At 33.5% G+C, this 20,273-nt stretch overlaps 1 non-coding gene across 1 annotated transcript; it reads right to left on the bottom strand.

Annotated features, from left to right (window-relative positions):
* Positions 1 to 9,324: 9,324 nt before the first annotated feature.
* Positions 9,325 to 9,428, bottom strand: LOC111546299. The gene has a single exon (XR_002732721.1). It is a non-coding gene; the product is annotated as a U6 spliceosomal RNA (small nuclear RNA).
* Between the last annotated feature and the right edge of the window lie 10,845 nt (positions 9,429 to 20,273).

The raw sequence follows: 20,273 nt of genomic DNA on the forward strand, positions 1-20,273 counted from the left end.
TAATAAAAATACTTTACACATGTGCCATGCTTTCTAGTTTCCAATGTCCTTTAGCATTTGATCGTTATAACTCAGTAAGTGCAGCAGAGCACATTTTATCAACCAATATTACAAATGCAGAAATGTAGACTCAATGAAATTAACTGATGGGCCCAGTCAGAGTCAGAACCCACCTCTTTGACTTCAATGAATAAGAATATTTATAGCTGAATTTCATTTATCTGGAATTCTATATTATTGTCATTTTATGTAAAATATTCTTATTTAATATATATACCCTGATTACAATCTCAAGCAGGAGGCACTGAAATAGCCATGAACACTTGGAATGATAATAAAACTAACAAAAAAACAAGATTAACATTTATTAATGCTAGGCACAATACTAGACATTTTATGTGATTCTCTTATGTAATTTTCTCAACTTTATCATCAGTCAGATGCTATTTGATAGATAAAGACACTTAGGTTCAAAGACCTTAAGTTCTTTAAGGAATGTCATAAAGTTTCTTTCAAGGTCAACCTTGGACTTGAATTTAGACCAGAGCCTAGGTCTTAGCCACCAAGTAGTTCTATCTCCTGAATCTGAATTTTCACTACATCACTCTTCTTTGTGATAATTTCATATCTATGAGTATGATTATAAGCCCTACTGGCTGAGAAGAACATTAAGTTTTGAATAAGAAAATGAATATAAAATTTATTTACAAACTGCAAATATAGAAAAGTCAGTGATTATTAGTTAAAATTCATTTCTTGTGGTCTTTTCCATTAATGCTTTTTTTTTCTTTTCTCTTTTTCTTCCTCCTTTTTAGTCTCTAGTTGGTTTCTTTATCATACTAGTAACTGTAAGTGATGTAATTGGGTTTCATGAATTCCCATGCATTTTTCTCTTCCATGACCACAGTTCCCATCAGGCATCTTGTGTGTGGCTGATCACTGAAGAATAAGTGAGTTGTGAATTTATGAACGTAAATCCATCATCGCCAATTGAAAGAAATTTAGTGGTGTATGCTGTATTGGCAGTGGGCTGTTAACATTATATTTATGTATGAAGGATAGATATTATTCAATGTTTTATATTTTTCTATCAAGTTTTTCTTTAATAACTCTGAAACTTTAGTACTTGAGCATTGTACTCCATGAAATGTGAAAATCTCCATCAGTGTTTTTTTCCCACAAATTTGTTAGAATAACCTACACATTCAAGTTAAATATGGTTAGCTGTCATCAGCTTCTAATTGTGGAACTGTAGTCTTCAGTAAAATTGGACAGTGGAACAAATCACATAAGGCATTTTACTCTTTTTTATTCTATTTTGGCTCTGAATCTATGTTGACAGGGTAACTTACGTTAGTTTTATGCTCTCAGAAGAATGTAGCCCTATTTGCATTTGTTGCTATTTTCTTTTTTTCTTGCTAAAATGCAGAGGTTTACCTAGAAATAAAATGAAGACATCATAAAATGGCTCTTTTTCATAAAAATGTTAACAACTATCATTGAGGGCTAAAACAAGTGACCTGGTAAAACCCAATCTACATATAACTAAACATCTTATCTTTTTGTCATCATGCATAAATTTATTTCCTTTTCTCCTTTTTTCCTGCAAGTTTAGTATTTGCTACCTTGTGGCAACACATATGCTGGTTATCAGCTAATTTACCCCTCATGTTGCATATAGAATTTAGTGGCTGCCAATAATTATTATGGTAGCCAAACTAGAGATTTTTCACTTCTCTTCTAAAAACTGATCATGTGTTCTTTAAAGCAATCTGGTTTTGTTTTACGAATTTTCTTCAAGAAAAATAAAAAAGAAACTCAGAACTGTGATTTTTGCCATTATTCATGAAAAATTATATGATGGAAAGAAAGTAAGATTTTTAAAAATTTGGCTTTCGCATTAGAAAATGTGCACAGAGAAGAGGATGGTAGAGTCCCAGGATCTCATCTTTACATCACATTTTAAATAGGCAATGGTTCAATACTTGGCCGATGGGAATCTTATAGACTGAAACTGCTCTGGATTTCTTATTCAGACTGTTTACTTATAGGTGAAATTAATAATTTCAAGTTGATTTAAAATTTGAAAACCTATGAAGAGCTCATGGAAGCTTGTCAGTTTACTTGAACACATCACTATTTCCAACATACAGTAAAAAATAAAACAGTATTCAGATATTCAATAACATAAAAAGACAATTTGAAAGTAATGGACATTTATTTCTGAAAATCAGTTTGACTTATGCCTGCTTTCATGCACATTCAGCATAGGTTTCTTCAATAGCTATAAATTTGCTCATTTGTTGAGGTACAGTGGGTTTTTTTCCCCTCTGGATTACACGGGAGTAATTTTCTGCTTATATTGGGGAAAAGATGATATAGGATCTTAGGTGTATATGAAATTTTTTTTTGTTAAAATAAGTTTTATTTGAACTATTTCTGGTCACTTAACAATTTTATATTATCTTCTCTTATTGCTGAAGTTTCAAAATTATATATCCTTTAGCTCTTTGTTTTTTGTTTTTTTGTGTGTGTTTTTCTAATTAGACTCTATTTCCTCCATATTTTCATTTTTTCTTTCCTTTTCATTTCTGACCTTCTTTTAAGGCAACTTATATTTGCAATGTAGACAAAGCTTTAGCATTATGCAAACAGGGAGTTCAGCAACTTTCAAGATATTTGTATTATTTTATACCATGTACACTAAATATTTGTAAAGTTTTTATTTACTCATTTATTTATTTTTATTTTGAGACAGAGTCTTTCTCTGTTGCACAGGCTAGAGTGCAGTGGCATGATCCTGTCTCATTACAACCTCCGCCTCCAGGGTTCAAGTGATTCTCCTGCCTCAGTCTCTAGAGTAGCTGGGATTATAGGCGTGCACCACCACACTCAACTAATTTTTGTATTTTTTAATAGAACCAGGGTTTTGCTATGTTGGCCAGGTTGGTCTTGAACTCCTGGCCTCAAGAGATCCACCTGCCTCAGGTTCCCAGAGTGATGGGATTACAGGTGTGAGCCACAACGCCTGGCCAATATTTGTAAAGATTTTTGTCCACTATTAATAACATTTGAATACTCTGTTAGGTTGAACATAAGTTAAGCTGCTGTAACAAGGAGATTCCAGAATACTGTGCTCACATATGACAGAAAGATATTTCACTCTAATATAATAGTCTAAATTGAGGAAGCCTGTCTGAGGGAAAAATTGTGCCATCTTCACTACCAGATTTCCAGTGTTGCTTTGGGCCTTGCCATTCTTCAAGCAGTGGGAAGGGAAAAGAGCAATCCAGTGAGAACAGCTTTGTTTTTAAACTGGTAACACATTGAAGTTGCTCACAACATTTTTTCCTGACATTATCAGCCTAAACATACGCACAAAGGCCACATCTGCCTACAAGTCAGATTAGAAAATATAACCCCTCATTGGATCAACATATGCCCAGCAAAAATTTAAGAGTTTCACTACAAAGAGGAAAATGAAGAGAATGAGTACAAAGAAACAGTTAGCAGTCTTCACCCACTGAAGACTGTTGGGTTTCTTCAGAGTTTAATAAAATGACCACTTATTTGCTTATAACATTCCAATACTCAAAGTGCTACCATTTAATGTGTATAAAGAATATTTGTAAATTAAAGACATGATTCTTTACAATTGTTTCCACAGTGAGAAAGAGGAATGAAAGCTCATTTTTGTTTCTTTCTTTCTCTGTCTTTTATTTCTGTTATGCTTTACATTCTTAAAATATAAGCAGTCTGGTATTCTCAAAAGTGCTAATGGTATTGCCGCATAAATTTTAATCTATTTCCCAGTGAACCAGCATTAAATTCACAGGCAGCCTGGAAAGAATTAAGGCCTACTAGTTTTGAATTTATTTCTGAACATAGATCTACTAGAGAAGCTATAAGAACTGTTATCAAAATATCATTTGGAGAAATGTAGTATTTTATACATTTTTATTAATATTATAAAATTACATTACATTATTTATAATTATATTGGAGCAGAGATAAATGACAAATTTAAAACTGATCTATAGGCAAAACAAAAATTGTCAAAGACAAACTATAACTATTGGCTAACTTTTCAACAAAAGAAGATAAAATTCATATTTACAAAACCATAAAAAACTTCACTTCTTTTTAGAGTATAAGCACCTCTTCAATGTTTGTTCATAATTATATTCCAATTACATGCTATAAGTTTTCCAAATAAATGTACTCATGTTTCAAATGTGAATATTTGTAATATTTTATTATATATATCCACTACTATACTCACTTGCCATTTTTGTTCACCTCATTTATTTTATTATTATTATTTTTATTTATTTTGGGGGTGGGGGACAGAATTTTGCTCTTGTTGCCCAGGCTGAAGTGCAATGGCGTAGTCTCGGCTCACTGTAACCTCCACATTCTGAGTTCAAGCAATTCTCCTGTCTCAGCCTCCCAAGTATCTGGGATTACAGGCACCCGCCTCCATGCCTGGCTAATTTTTGTATTTTTAGTAAAGATGGGATTTCACCATGTTGGTCAGACTGGTTTCCAACACCTGACCTCAGGTGATCCACCCACCTCAGCCTAGCAAAGTGCTGGGATTACAGGCATGAGCCACCATGCCCAGCCCACCTCATTGTTTTTTAAACTATAACTCATGCTAGAATTCACCAAAGAAAGCAGCTGCATAAAGTTGTCAATGATATTTATACTCATTCACTCAAAACAGTGTTTAGCAGATGCAAATTCATACTTTTTTCTATTATTGATGACTAGCGAAGTAAGACACTTCATTAATACTTTTTCCAAACAACTGTGTCTGAAATTCTGATGTATAAGGTATGTCTCAGATTTACATGCAATTATCAAGAAAAAGAAATAGAATCTTGAGATTTTCTGTGACTATCTTCGATAAAAAATGAGAGTTATCTTTCATGTGTAAATTACTTAAGATAATAAATTAATAAATCACCTATGTTATTACTCAAAATAATAAACCCTTCAACAGGGACAATTTTATTCACACCTGCACCCACAAAGCACAATTATTGTCATGTAGTAGGCAATTAATGACTGTTTGTTAAATCAATATTACTCAAAATAATAAGATAATATTATTCAAAATAATAGACCCCTATATAATTAATAGAGGGGTTTATAATTTTTTAAAAATTATAATTATAGGGGTTTACAATTAATAACAATTATATCTAAATGTTGATTATTATTATTACTATTTTTTTTTAGATGGAGTCTTGCTCTGTCACCCAGGCTGGAGTGCAGTGGTGCGATCTCAGCTCACCGCAACCTCTGCCTCCTGGGTTCAAGTGATCCTCCTGCCTCAGCCTCCCAAGGTGCTGGAATTATAAGCAAACACCACCATGCCTGGCTAACTTTTGTATTTTTAGTAGAGACAGGGTTTCACCATGTTGGTCAGAATGGTCTTGATCTCCTGACCTCATGGATCTGCCTGCCTCGGTCCCCCAAAGTGCTGGGATTACAGGCGTGAGCTACCACACCTGGCCGAAATGTTGATTTTTTATAAGGAAAACATTTGAAAATAAATATTAAAATATGTGATGTTTCTTATTGAACTAACGACAATAGCAGAGTAAAAAATAAAGCATTTTTTTCCAATTATTATTTTTTTGGAAACGAAAAATGAAAAGGAAATATAGATAGTCTTGCCATTGGAAGTATTGAAAGGTTTTTTGTTGTTGTTTTTGTTTTTATACAAACATGGCATCTCTTGCAGAGAACAGAGAAGGAATTCCCCATAATTTCTCAAGATTATCACCGTGCCTCCATTGAGTCTGATGCTCCAGTGACATCAAACATCTTGCAGGTACTAGTGCATGCTTCAGCCCTACTGACATGTACTAAGGCATCCTGAATTTAACAGGTCAAGAGAAACCTAATTTCTCAGTCGCAATCCTATCATCTGAGTAAATGGAAATACCATATTTCCATTGCTCAGGACCTAAAATTTGGAATCAGTTTTGAATTCTGTCTTTCTTTCTTTCTCTAGGTTAATTACCCAATTCTGTAGATACTACCTTCAAAACACGTTCAGAATCTGATGGACTCTCACTTTTAAATGCTACTACCCCGGTTCTATGCATCAACATCTGTCATGTAGATCACTGTGAAAACTTCACGTCTTTTTTCCGTTTCCATTCCTGCCTTCTACAATCATATCATACATCATCTAGATTTCTTTAAAACTTAAAAGTTTATCTTTATTCAAAATCCTCTAGTCAACATAAAATCTGAAGTTCTTACCATGCCCTGAAAGGCCATATGTTGTTTTTTCCACCTCCCTTCATTCTGATTTCGGGCCTTAACTGTCTCCCTCTAAACCACCGCGTATCAACCATACTGGCCTTTTTACTGTTTCTCAAACGAATTAGTTCCTGCCTCAGAGTCTTTCCCCTTGCTATTTCTTCTACTTGAAAAGTTATTCCACCCTACTTGGTTTCTCACTTCTCCCAGGTCTTTACTCAAATGTTATTAATGGACTGGCTTTCTAAAAAGGTTCCGCTTCTCCAGCCCCTCTCTATCCTTATACTCCGCTTTGTTGTTTTAAACAGAATTAATCACTACCTGAGATATTATACTTATTAGTTTATTTATTTTCTTTTTCTAACATACAAATTTTACGAAAACGGATATGTTTTCTGTTTTGTTCAGTACAACATCTGCAAGTTCTGGCATTCAGAAACCATTTGCTGAATGAACGAAGAAATAAAGGAATGCATCATGCCCAGAGGCTGTTTCAGATCTTTGTGTCCCTCTGCAGCTTTTCCTGCTGCCTGGAAATCTTATAGTCTCCTGGGTCCTGGCTATCTAGTGAACAAACTTTCAGTTACCTTACTGGAGAGTTTAGAATATTGTCCTCTTTCCTAGAGCTTTTCTGTCACACTCTTCAGATCAAACTACCCACCCTTTCCTCTGCTCATCTACTGTAACCTCTGCATTCTTCTTTCATATCTCCTGGGACACTTAGGTGTCTACAGTACTTTCTATGTCCAAAAGTATACTATGGACAGGGGACGATTTTATTCACACAATTCTTGGCACACACTAGGCACTTATTGACTATTTTTTTAAATCAATGCATAAATAGAAATAAGCAACATATGACTAATATTCTCCTCTTGATATATGAGTGAAAACCTAAAGCTAAAGATTTCTACTAGTTAATTTCATTTTTATGACTCTAATAACTTATTTAAGAATAATAATAATGCCAATGACCTGTTGCACATTTACTTTTTGCTGGCATTATTATAATTTAATAAGTAGTAGTAACTCATTTATTCAATCTTCTGAGTTTATGAACTATTATCATTTGAATTTTAGACAGGAGTGACCAAGGCACTAACATGTTGATCAGCTTGTCTCACTCACTAATAAGAACAGACTCAGGTCATCTGCTTCCAGAGCCTCTGCTCTGTGTCGTTAGTTCATTATATAGTCTTCCCCACTATAAGATCAATTTCTTTTTCTCCCCCTACGTATATTAGGAGAAAAGTTTTTGACAGGGGTCAGTGTTGATTGATTACCAAAGTAAATCTCAGACAAACTTCCGTGAGCATCATATGATATAAATTTATTTCTGAGGCTACAGTTTGTCATCAAAATTATTGTCCTTTATTGGTTTCAGTATGTGTTTGTATCTTATCAAGGCACATTCTGTATAGGTGATTTTCTAACTAATTTTAAACACATTATTTTGTGTAATTATATATATATAAATTATTCACATTTAGGTAATTTCATAGTTAATTTTTGCTTACATCCTAAAACAAGAGTTAACAGATGTGATTGACAGTGCCTCTCACAGGTAAGACTTAGGTTTTATTTCCCATGAAATGTTTAAGAAGCACGTGTACTAACCTAAAGGAAAACTCCTCAACATATTCATGAGTGAGCATAACCTGGCTTATTGTATTAACTTGCACTAAATTGGATAAAACTGGGGAGTGGCTATCAAAATAATTTTCTTAAATTTAGAAATAGGAACCCTATTATATTAAATCTCTTATTAATCTCTTATTATTACCATCTTAAGCAAGTATTTAATGATAATCTTAATGACTAGCACCACTATTTTAGAGGACAGTTGCAAACAGAGATCACGACAGGTTTTATTAAGGGAAAACCTAAAATGAATTTATAGACAAATTATTAGATTTAGAGGGTAAGTTTAGTAAGCTGGTTATATATACACACACACATATATATAAACCTATATACATATATAAATACATATAATCTGAAAATGATTAATTATGCTTTTATACTGAGCAATAAATAGTAAATATAATTTCTGGGACTGCTATCTTTTCAATTGCTTTATATGGAAAATTTTAAATATATACAAATATAGAAACTATGATAATAAAAAAACCCATGTACCATCTGTCCTTATCAACTCATGACTAATTTGCCTACAGCTCTTGCTAATTCCTGCTGCTTCTGGTTTGTTTTGAAAATTACATTATTTTACTTTTAATATTTCAGTGTGTCTCTCTAAATAATTAGTGTTCATCTTGAAACATAACCATATTTCTATGATAAAATGTAACTTAAGAATAACGCTTAATATTATGATGTAATCAATTAGTGTTCAAATTCCCTGAGGGCCTCAAATATTTTTATAGAATGTTTATTAGAATCAAGATACAAATAAGATCCATATGTTACAGTGGGTTAAAATGAAAATTTTCCTGTAATTTCTAAACCTCCCTCCTCTCAACTTTTCTTTTCTTAATGTTTATTTGCTGAGGAACCAGGCCATTTGTCCTATATAATTTCCCAGAATATGAAATTTTCTAATTGTATCCCTTTGGTAACATTTAACTTGTATTCTGCTTTCTATATTTCTTATAAATTGGTAGTTAGATCTGGAGGCTTGATCTCATTCTGGTTTGGAATTTGGCAATAATGATTTATAGGTGGAATTACATACTTCCATTCTATACATAATATGGTGAGTTTCAGAAAGTAGAATGACTCCTCTACCTATATTTTCTTGCTTTCTTGATTATTCTGAGATTGCATTGAATCCATTTATTGTTGCCTTAGTTCAAATACAAAATTTGTATTTTGTTTTCTTAAAAATTTATTGACATATAGCCTATTATATTTCATTTTTTAATATTTTTTATTATACTGTAAGTTCTTAGGAACGTGTGCACAACGTGTAGGTTTGTTACATATATATACATGTGCCATGCTGGTGTGCTGCACCCATTAACTAGGCATTTTAATGAGGTATATCTACTAATGCTATCCCTCCCCTCTCTCCCTACCCCACAACAAAAAAATAAGGAATGCTTCACGAATCTGCGTGTCATCCTTGCGCAGGGGTCGTGCTAATCTCTGTATCATTCTAATTTTAGTATATATGCTGCCCAAGCGAGCACTATATTTCATTTTTAATTGATTTTTTCTTATTTCATTAGTCATCAACAAATCTTTACAACAACAGAGACATATTAAAAGTGGCTTTGATTCTTGATTTAATGACTTCACTTACCACAAGAAACCCGTTGACACACCTGGGACCTAGAGAATACACTGACTGTGATTGTTTACCGTTTAGTTTTCTTTACAGTTTCTGTTCAAAGTAATCATGAATATTGAGATGAATGTGTCTTGAGTTTTCAACATGTTCAGGACATAGCTCATCTCTATTCCTGAACTTGAATTTACTCTGCTTTCACATTAATCATGAAAGGCTTAATTTATTATGAAATTCAAAGAAAAATACTTTATATACTCTTGTCAATAATTCTACTCTGATAAATCCAAAATCATATGTGATCACCAAACTCTATTAAAGAATTATGTATCATCATTTTAGAGTTTTTCATAAGTGCTATTAATTGCCACTTCCAAATGGACTTTGTTACTTAGGGTTTTGAAGGGCACCACCTGCACAACCACAGAAGAGTGTCTTGCTGCCTACTTGACTCTTATCTTTACTTGAATGATGAAAGTAATGGGTCTAGAGTGTAGAGAGTTATAAAAGTCTCAGGGTTTGTTGTTTGTTATTTGTTTGCTTTATTAGCACATCAGCTAATAAAGTTTTTCTACATAGGTTCCTCTCTTTTTTTTTTTTTTTTTCTGAGACAGAGTCTTGCTCTGTCACCCAGGCTGGAGTGCAGTGGTGCAATCTCCGCTCACTGCAACCTTTGCCTTCAGGTTCAAGCAATTCTCCTACCTCAGCCTCCCAAGTATCTGGGACTACAGGTGCACACAATCACACCCAGCTAATTATTTTGTATTTTTAGTAGAGACAGGGTTTCACCACGTTGGCCAGGCTAGTCTCGACCTCCTGACCTCAGGTGATCCGCCCACCTCGGGCTCCCCTCAAAGTGCTGGGATTATAGACATGAGCCACTGTGCCTGGCCCATAGGCTTCTTTTCTGAGTAACCTGATTTCAGATATAAGAAAGAAAATGCAGGTCAGTTAGGTAGAACTTAAAGATTGGTTTTGCTAGTGTAGACTCAGCTTTCAAACATTATGAGGCAACATTTCCAGCATTTAGGAAATTTAGTGATTTAGTAGTAAAGGAGGGACCTGGAATGGGAACCATAGTATTCTGTGCAGTATAAAAATTGACCAAGAGACAGGGAATAAATATAGTGAAGACAATCAAAAAAGGGAGCACATCTCAAATGTGTGGTCATGGGCTTCAGATTCTTATTTACACTGGTGCTGGAAAGAGAGGGACAGAGACAGAGAGAGAGGTATGACTAGATGTCAATGTGGGTTGAATGCATGAATCTCAGAAAAGGGAGTGATCAGCATAAAGTGAAGATGTTAGATAACTGCAGATAGTTTTCCAAATATATGAACATCACTTGTATCTGTGGATCAGAATGAGCAGCTAAAATTAGGAAAGTATGCCAAAATGAGATTATTTAGTGACCTTTTTGGGATATCTCTGATGATAAGGTATGCAATGCCATTAAAGAAAAAAAATTAGAATTTAGGAATAGAAGTGGAAAGAAATTCCTTAGGCCTCGATCTACTCCAGGATGTACAGTTAAGTGGACAACACAATTTAATGATGAGAGTAGACCACTCTCTGAGTGGTCTCAGACAGGCGGGCTGGGATGAGCTGCACCACTGACTACTCCTCAGCCCATAGTACTTGGTAGAGTCAGTAGCCAGGCTCGAGGCAGTGGTATTATCATCCATCTCCAAAGAGAGCAGCTGAGTTCCTCATCTTCCCTCTAAGCAATTTCTCCGGAGATAATTCTACCCAAACAAGCCTCAACGAAGATGATAGCATCTGATGTTAGTATGACCAATGATACCGTGCAGACCAACCGAAAGAGCAGTAAGAGATCCTGACTTCCAAAGAAAGCATTCCTTAGTTTTTATTTCCTAGAGATGAAAGCACAATGGTGTAACCTCTTGGGTTGAGTAACTTCTAGCAATATTTAGAGTTTTCCCAGGAGGCAAAATTGCCAGGTAAAAAATAAAGACAGATATTTACATTACGTGAACAATATGAATGAAGTAACCTCATTAAGGATTAAAAAGAATATGACTTCATTCTTTACCTCATGCTAATAAATGAGTTTTATATGAAGATTTTCGCTCTCATGTATCTCTGCTTGGATGAACTTTTTATTTTTTATTTTTTAATTTCACTGCAGGGAGCTGAAACAACAGAGAGGAGGAACAATGGAGAGGGAGAAAGAAGACTGATTGAGGATATAATGTAAGTTATTGGCTAAGGGCTGGACTACATGTGTATGAAAATAAACTATATAGTGATTATCTTGAGAGAAGCTGCTGTGAGGTTAAGAACAGATATAAGACACCAGAGTTAGAACTACACTGGGAGACTTTTCAGTCTACACACTTCTAAATACCATAAGCATCCATCTACACTCCAGAAAAGTCATGTCTTTGGATTTAGGACTCTACCATAGAGTAAAATCCACTCAAAGTGCAGCCTTCTAAAGCCTAAAACCAAGCCTCAATGACACCGTTAGATGAAAGTCAGGATTTGGAGGTTGAATTCCAACAAATAAAGGAGTCTTGGAAAACAATATTTCTACAGAGGCATGTTTACAAAGTGAAAACAAAAACTTTAAGGTTATCAGTTAGGAATTGTACTCCCTACTAGAATGAGAAGAAAAACTCTTCAGAAGTATGTACCAAAATTAGGAGTGTATATAACATAACATCCACAAAGTTCAGTGTTAAATCTAAATTTACTAGACATTTTTTAAAAAGAAAATATGACCCACAGTTAAGAAAAAAACGCAATGAGTAGAAACTGACCTCAAGATGGCCCAGATACTGGATTTAGCAGATCAAGACTTTTTAGTGCTAATATAAATATTTTCATGGATTTGAAGGAAAATGAGGTTTATCTAAAGATATAGAGAAGCTTGGTAGAGAAATGAAAACTGTGGGGAAAAAAGAAGCAGAACCATATGGAAATTCTGAAACTAAAAATTACAATGTCTAAAATGAAAAAAAAAATTCTGATGGGATTAATAGCAGATTGAGGATGAAAGGAAAAAGAGATCAGCAAACTAAATAATAGAAATTACTCAATATAAACAAAGAGAAAAAATGTAAGAAAAATTATCAGAGGCTCAGAGAACTAAGAGTCACTATCAAACAATCTTATGTGTGTAATTAGAATCTCAGAAAAAGAAGACAATGAGAATATGACCAGTAAACATTTGAAGACATAATGGCAATAATTTTTCTAGATTTAATAATAAATATTCACTATCCACTGATAGATTCAAGAAAGCTCAGCTTCAGGCTAAAAATCAAAATCAAGAGAAAGTGAAGACATTAGCTCAAGGAAAAAAAAAATAGATGTAGTACTTACACAGAAAACATAATATAGATCATGGCTAATTTCTCATCTGAAGCCATGGAGGCCTAGAGCTATAGAAAGATTTATTTAAAATGCTTAAGAACCAATCTTCCAGCCAGGAGCGGTGGCTCATGTCTGTAATCCCAACACTTTGGGAGGCCAAGCTGGTGGATCACGAGGTCAGGAGATCGAGACCATCCTTGCTAACATGGTGAAACATTGTCTTTACTAAAAATACAAAAAAAAAAAAAAAAAAAAAGATAGTCGGTAGTCAGGTGTGGTGGCAGGCGCCTGTAGTCCCAGCTACTCGGGAGGTTGAGGCAGGAGAATGGCGTGAACCTGGGAGGTGAAGCTTGCAGTGAGCCGACATCACACCAGGGCACTCCAGCACGGGCTACAGAGCGAGATTCCGTCTACAAAAAACAAAAACAAAACAAAAAAAGAATCCCAATCTTCTATTTCCAGTGAAAATATTTTTTAGAAACAAGAATGAAATGAAAACATTTTCAGATAAGTAATAACTGAAAATATCACAAGTAGACTTGTGCTAAAAGAAATGCTAAAGAATGTTCATTACACTGATAGTAAATGACATCAGATGGAAACTTGGCTCTATTATTAGGAATGAAGATAGTAGAAATGGTTAAAAACAAGGGCCAGAAGAGGGAACAGTAAACTTTTATATAAAAGGGTTTTTTTAAGTGTCCCAATTTCCTTAAAAAAAATAAAACAGACTGTTTAAAACAAATAAGAAAAATAAAACAAATACAAATTGTTAAATGTAGTTATATAGTTATAATAAAACTTAAAATATTACAACAGTAGCACAAAAGATGAAAAATAGTGTTTCAGTTAGCTCAAGCTGCCATAACAAAACACCATAGATTGGTATAACAGAAATTCATTTTCTCTTAGTTCTGGAGGCTGAGAAGTTTAAGTTAAGGCACCAAATGCTGGCCATTTTGGTTCTGATGCAGGTTCTCGTCCTGGCTTTTAGACAAATGTCTTCCCTCTGTGTCCTCACATGGCAGACAGAGAGAATAAAAAGAGATAGCAAGAGTAAGGGTGAGAGAGCCCACCTTCTCTGTTCTTTCTTCTTATAAGGACACTAATCCTATGGGATCAGGGCCCTATCTTTATTACCTTATTTAATCTTAACTACCTTTGTGTAGTCCCAATCTTTAAACAGTCACATTTAGGCTTCAGCATATGAATATTTGGGTGGATGCAATTTAGTCCGTAGTAGATGGTGAGGGTATCGGTGAAATTGTATTGTTGTAAGGCTATTACAATTGTGAAGTGTAAAGTGTCAGATACCAAGTTGCAAGTTTACAGTGGAAAATGGTATAATATTGACTCTACATAATAAAGGAAGAAAATATTTTTTAAGAATTGATAATACAAATATGGTACTTTGTCACAATATTAAGGACCACACAAAATCTCTTCATTACACTGATAATCAAAATAGTATGAACAACCAAGAGAAAAGAAATTCATTATGGACCAATGAATATATTGGTACCCTAATCATTTTTTCTCTTTCTAATATTAATGAATTCCTGAATATTGCAGTTGTTACTTTATGTTCTGCAAGATTACCTTTTTATATATACACAATTTAAAACTAAAATAGAATGGACTTAAATTATCTTTTTCCAGCTAAAATCAGTATTTAATGAAATTTTAACTAGAGCAATAAAGCAGCGTAGGCATTATTCAAATCTATATGGACTCGCCCTTACAAAACAGCCTCCAGTTTAACCCTAAGCATTCTTTAAAAAGCCTATTTGTTGGTAGACAGAAGGAAGGCTAAAATTCATGTATGACAGGATTGTAAATATTTCTACTCAGAAAATGAAATCAAGACTCAATTCTATTTGAGGAAAACATGCCAACTTTAAGAGAAGTTGAAATTTTGCACGGCCTACTTATTGCTGGTTTCCTAAATGACCTAGAGTAAATAGAAACAGCCTTTTCATGTGGCTGCTGATTAAAGCAAGGTCTGTAAGTTGGCAGTATATCATCTGAAATTTCAAAGTGTAAGTGGAAGCGGGGTTTCTTTTCCTTTCAAAAAATCCCCCTACTCTTTATAAGTGGTCTGAGTAACTGGCATACAGATATAAAATCGCTGGGCAGTAATCAGGAGTGTACTGGTCCTTATGGCAGGCAGCAAGTGGGTTACTGCCAGGTCTTTGAACTAAAAAAATAAATAGAGAATAGAAGTGCATTGTATTGGCCAAGCCTGAGGCTCAGTCATCTGTCTTGGAGCATGCTCTGGTGAGAGTGTTTAACTTGGATTCTTTCCATCACATGTGGTAGCTGCGAGAGTGAAAAGAGAGAGGAAAAGAACAATGTTAGGTGGTATATTTAATAGTGTGTTGGCTTAACAATTCTCAGGAAACTGTTACTTATATTTTTCTCTTAGCAGCCAGAGTTTATCCTCTTTGTTGAGGTTCTGAATGAATGCATGTGTATTGCAGAAAATGTGATTCTACCATCTCCACTACTTTCCATTGTTTTACAAAAGGCTTAAATAGCAAGCATGGAGATTCCCCCCAAACGCTATCTATTAAAGGAAACTAAGTATGGCAGCTCAAAGGACAGTATATTTTTGTATTTAATTTCACCAGCAGTTTGATATCCCTGAGTTAACTGGTCTCCTTTACCCTGAACCTGAGAAGCTGGAATTTGTGGTAACTGGATGTTTGTTGTTTTTGGCTAAATTATCCTCTTTTCTTTCTTTTCAAGGACAATATAACATAAACTAAAACAATTTTAGGCTCCATCTGCCTTTTCATTTTTCCAATTTTTCTTCTATAAGAAAGGAGAACCTTTACTCAACCACATTGTACCCATAATAGAAACTTGATTTTAAGAAATACCTGTGACTAGAGAAGGAATGGATTCTTTGTAAAAACAGTGATGCACTCAGCTGTTGTATATTAGAAAACATGTTGCTTGTTTTCACAGCTGAATTATTTTCCTTTCTATATTATCAGGAAGAGTACTAACAAATCACATGAGATTTTTAAGAGATTTTAAAGAAAAAGGCAAAACTTTTCACAGTTAAGTTTTTAGTTGCTAGCATGATTTTTTTCTAGATCATGTAACACACATTTTGTAGCTCTGTGAAACATCAGTAATAATAAACTAATGAAAATCTGAATTATTTATGAAAATACAACTAAAGAAAATTAAGTTATAAAATTTTGTTATATTGCTTTGGACTACACATTTTTCATGATTTCTACAATTTTTAAATTTAAGATCTTGTTCAGAAACTAAATATGTCAACATAATAGTCCATTTAAAAATTCTTGAAGTACATACCTAGTAATATGAGCTTTATTCCAACCAGCTTTATTCAATCTAATTCTTCATAGGAACAATATAATATATGAGGAGCTACATTTCTGTAAAATCTAAATGGCTTCTTCTACTGTTAAATAATGAAAAGATTAAAATAAATCTTGATGTTAATAAATATTCCTCATGAAAATTATTCAATAGCTTATGAGGCTGATATTTTAAAACTAAGCTCAACATCGATCATATTTTTTCTTGGGTAACAGCCTTTTTAGGACAGCAAATTTAACTTTTTAAAATATAAAGTCAAAGACTGCAGAAAAAAGGTATTTCGGTACAATTTAACATTAAGAGGTTATCAAACAAAGGAAAAACAATATATAGCTATAGTTCTTATGCTTTTTGAAACATTTTCATATACTATTTTCAAATCATATGATATTATAGCAGACTGTATCATATGCTATCATATTGCATGATTTTAGTAATATTTTAATAATGAATTAATTTCTATCACATATTACTTCAAAAATTTAAGATTTTCTTCTATTATCTACATTTGAAACCCATTTTTTTATTTCCCCCAATGAGGTTTGCAGACATTCTTTTCCCTTATTGTCACATAAGTAGTTACAGAAACAGAGAATGAAAATTAGTGTAATAATGGCAACAATGCCTCTATATGTCTTATAAAAACAAGGAAATTATTAGATGCTCCTGAGTCAAAACCCTAATGTAAAAACATTTCCAAAAGCATTGCTTTTGAGGGCTTAACAGACTTATTAAATTCTTCAGGGACACTTGAGATCAACTGACTCAGAAATCGCATATTATCTGCTTTTTCAATGTGTTTAAACAGCCAGATATAATGCTTCCATGTACCCACTGAAAATGTGTGAGTACTTTAAATGTTCTTGACCTCAAACAGGCATTTAAACAAACTGTAGGTTGAAACTATTCTAGATAGTAGAAACTTCAGAAGTTGTTGTTCTTCAAGTAAATAAAGCTTCCCACTCAGACATTTTTTTTTTTATTTTCTCTGCCATAGAAGTTGAGCAACTGGCTGATGGACTTACTTTTAAAAATATGATAAGACTAACTCAGGTCAAATAGATTCTGCAAGTGAGTGATGTAGAAAGTAGAGAAGAGAAATATTTGAGAGTGTCTTAATAATCAAGGCATACTGGTGTGAATAAAAGATGTCTCAAACTTCAAACTAGGCCAAAGAGGTGAGTTACTAGGTCATTTTCCAGGGCAGCCATGGGCTTGCCCCTTTGATTAACATTTGATTGACTGGGCTATTCTACAGATCTGTAGGGGCAGAGGCCAACATCTTCTTCTTCTGGTAGGTTTGCAATAGTTTCTGTCCTGTGGAAAAGATAATCTCAAATGTCATGGTTCATGGCCCTGTTGGACATTAACTGATTTTGTATTTAACCCAGCAATCTTGCCTAGAAACTCCTTTATGTTGCTTAAAAATGCTTGCACTAGTATTCTTCTTTGAACTAGTTTTATCATCTCACTGATTTACTTATCAATTAATGAGTTAAGTAAAGATCATTGAAAGATATTCACTTTATGTTTACCTAAGTCATGACTTAACCTTTTGGAAAAGTATAATAAAGCATTGGTAAGAGGATAAAAAATGATTCAGATGTTACAAACTTTAAAGGGCTCAGTGAGGAAAACAATACTTTTCATCTATTGTGTTAGTAGTGAATTCTCCCAAGGATTTATGACAATAAAAATTAATTTCATTGTTAAAATATGCAAAGTATTAAATTTAAAACTCTAATTTATTTACCTAATAAAAATGATCCAACTATCAAATATGTATTGAACATTTTCTTTCTTGTGATGTTCCTCCTTTAATAACCTGTGCATTGTGGAGACAACATGCTATCATATGAGAGTGCACTATTCTCTAGACCAAACCTTTGATGTTTTTGTTTTTGTATTCTTGGTTTTCTGTAATGCTTGACTTAGTAGGTATCTAGCAAATGATACATTTTAGATTTTTAATGTTTATGAGGCATGTCTTTCAGTCTTTGTTAAATAAAATCAAGTCTCTCAAAAGTATTCCATGTATGAGATGTCCCTGGGACCCAAATATGCCAATTATTTTTTCAAGTTCGGTGTATTTAAAATATAAACATTTTATTCAGTGTACCTATATACATCTTATTTGTAATCATTTATGTTTATTTTTTTAACAATTAAAAAAACAAAACGGCATTAGACTACATTAGGAACTAGAGGTGTTATTTGCATGCTGTGTGAACAGTTCACTTCTCTTTGTCTCAGTTTATTAAACTCTAAAATGAGACATAGGAGAGAAAGTATCCTAAAATATCTTCACTGCCTAAGAGTCTATTATCATATGTCAACATCTGTAGCAATTTGATCCTACCAGTTGACAACCACTGTGGCTATCAACTTTACAATATTACAGATAAAGTTTAGGAAGAACTTTAAGAAATTACATTGGCCAAGTCAAAGATCTGCTGAGTGTATGTGATTAAGAGGATGCCTTTTGAAATAAAAAGATACTTCAAAAAATCATTTTACTTGCAGCATGCTTTATATAATTGAGAAATTGATGTGGAGGGTAGATGGAGCACAGTTTCATAATCTTTTAGCCTTCAGATACTAAAGACCACCTTTGGTGTTCTTGGAGAAAGCACAGGGAAATAGAGCAAGGCAGGCGCCTTGTTTTTTGTTTTGCTTTATTTTATGGCTGTATCTGAGTACGTGTGTGTGCATATGTGTGAACATGCTCCCCTGCCAATGATTTTATGAGGCTTCATTCAACATGAAAAGTTTGTGACATGAAGGAAAAATTGTCAAACCTAATATGAAACCTGAGTTGTAGGTCACCTAAATCATAACCAGTGCTAAATCGTAAATAGGCCAATCAAAAATATTTCACAGACTGATCAAGTGTAAATATAAGCCTTTGGTTGCTGGCATATATGAGCTGTGTAGCTGTAAGTCCTACAAAACAACTATTCTATGGAGAGGTTAGGATTCAGTATAGCAATATTCTAAGACTTATTTAGCTCTTAATATGTAAGTTATGCTGCCAGAAGTTTTTTTCTAGCTTTATAATGCTGAAAAATAAATATATATTATTTTATACAGTAACAGTAATATGTAGTAATATAAGATGTGTTATTTACTTATGTTTTCCTTTTTAACTTTTTTTCTCCCCTCTTATGAAGCTTATTTTTACTGAGTTCCTTGGAAATTCTTCTGATTTAATTTTCAACATTTTTTAACATTACCTTTTAAAATTAATTCTATTTAATTATTTCACAAAGAATGGGGGCTCATTTAACTCTTTTTATTTTCCTTTCAAACTTAATGCCAGTAGTCCTATAAGAAACACCATAATCACTCTTTCCTGTCAGAGGTTTATTCCTCTAGGTAAAGATTATCTGCCTTTTGTTGTTCTTAAACCATTAAACATAACCAATTTGCCTAAAGGGACCATATACCTCTCTTCTTCTGTACAGAGAATAAGAGAATTGTTTATGTAACTGATATACAAATGGACAAATCTTACATACACTTCATACCCTAAAGCTATCTAAAATTCAGAAATTTGGATTCAACAAATCCATAAACTGAAGGGGAACATCTAACCAGGCTCAAAACAACTAGGCTTTCATTGTTTTCGCTCCAATATATACATGGAATTTTTTTTCCCCAAATGTGACCCAAGTTTTCTATAAACTTGCTGAAGAAATTCTTGTTGAACCAGTATATACAGAGCTATGTGAGCTCCTTAACCCCCAATATGTAATTTGATTCTCATTTATATATCTCTAGGTATGTATTATGTAGGGAACAGTAAGGGATGAGCCTTTTCATATCACCCCTCCCATAAATATCCCCTTTAATCATTTTTATACCTCATGCACATTTCTCCTGCATAATAAATTTTAATTGATTTTCAAAGTCTTAGAACACACTTATATTTTGCATCTAGAGAACAATAAAAAGATAAATTATCATCAATATCCATGGAGTTGTTCAGATAATTATTTTAAACTTGAGACCACATTGCTGTTATTCTCAGACACCTGGGAAAAATGCATT

Source organism: Piliocolobus tephrosceles, chromosome 3 (genome assembly GCF_002776525.5).
Source record: "Piliocolobus tephrosceles isolate RC106 chromosome 3, ASM277652v3, whole genome shotgun sequence".
In the NCBI taxonomy this organism is placed as follows: domain Eukaryota; kingdom Metazoa; phylum Chordata; class Mammalia; order Primates; family Cercopithecidae; genus Piliocolobus; species Piliocolobus tephrosceles.